Consider the following 1,352-nt stretch of genomic DNA (forward strand, 5'->3'; position numbering starts at 1 on the left):
AAGGAAGACAGACTCATCCAGCGCCACCTTGGGCCCTTCCAGCCCACTCATAGTTTCTTCACTGCTGCCTTCAATTCCTAGTGTCCTTTCCTGCCCACTCCCAGCCTCCCCGTCACTGTCTCGGCTGCTCCCCCATAGTTGGTGATTTTTTATTTGGGGCAGTGGGCGCATACGGGGAGGGGAGGGTATTCTTTCTGACCTAGGGTCCCAGCTGTCTTTACTTGTTTTTACCCACGTCCCTCCTCAATAAAAACAAGCCAGTCAGGCGTGCTTATAAAAAAAACAAAAACTGAGATCAGTGTTTGCTTCATTTGAGTAGCAATTACTGAACCTCAACAATGGTCAGCTGTTGCAAAGCAGCTTGATATCCCCACACCTGTGATTAAAACAAAAATATATTCTTATAATATTTCTGTGTTTTTAAAAGAAAACAAAATTCCTCAGTTCTCACTACATTCCCCACTCTCTGTTTTAAGTCATTAATTATGTTGTGTGTAGTGGGAAATTATAAGCTTCTGCTCAGTTCTAATCTTTATCAGGTTTGATGTTATTCACAAATTTTTGTTTCCTGTGGAAATATAAACAAATCCATATCCCTAATGCAAACCGTTCACTGACTTCCTCTGATGTTAACACATCCTTATAGTTAGTACACAGGATGACTTAATTCAAGAATTTCTCTACCTCTATTGCAATGTTTCTTGGCTACCTTTCCTTTCTGAAATGGTTCATTCGTTTTTTGGTGCAGTAGCCCCCAAAGGACATTTCCTGATGACAAGGAATTACCCTAAGTAGCTCTTTAAATAGGTCCAATGGCAATGCTTGCCATATTATCTGCATGCCCCTGAAAGCCGAGATCTTTCTGGTTTACATTGAGAGGTATCATGGCTCTTAGAGATGCTTTGATCACATTTTTTTTTGGAAATGAGCACATTTCCCACAATTAATGCACCAGGCATTTTGATATCAGAGACCCCTAGCTGTAGCTTGACCTATGATATTAGCATGGTGCACATTAGAACCAATATTGGTCATATCCCTTATCCACTCTTCCAAGGGTGCTGCCATGCTTTATGGTCTCGTAACTTTTGCATTCGACATTCACATTTTCAAATGGCCAGGTTTCTATTAAAATCTACCTTGTGTCGGGGTCTAATACTACCTTGCTCTTGGCTGAGGTTAATCCGTGTTAAAGCAATAATAACAACAACAAAAACAGTGAAGGCTTCTCCAGAATCTTGTACAATCTTAGTAAATAATATGGACGCTTTTCCAGAGCTCCTCAATTTTGTCCTAAGGTCTTGAAGCTGCTAAGCAACATCATTCTATAGTAACATCATCAAATTGAATCT

Source organism: Mastomys coucha, unplaced genomic scaffold, assembly GCF_008632895.1.
Source record: "Mastomys coucha isolate ucsf_1 unplaced genomic scaffold, UCSF_Mcou_1 pScaffold20, whole genome shotgun sequence".
Lineage (NCBI taxonomy): Eukaryota > Metazoa > Chordata > Mammalia > Rodentia > Muridae > Mastomys > Mastomys coucha.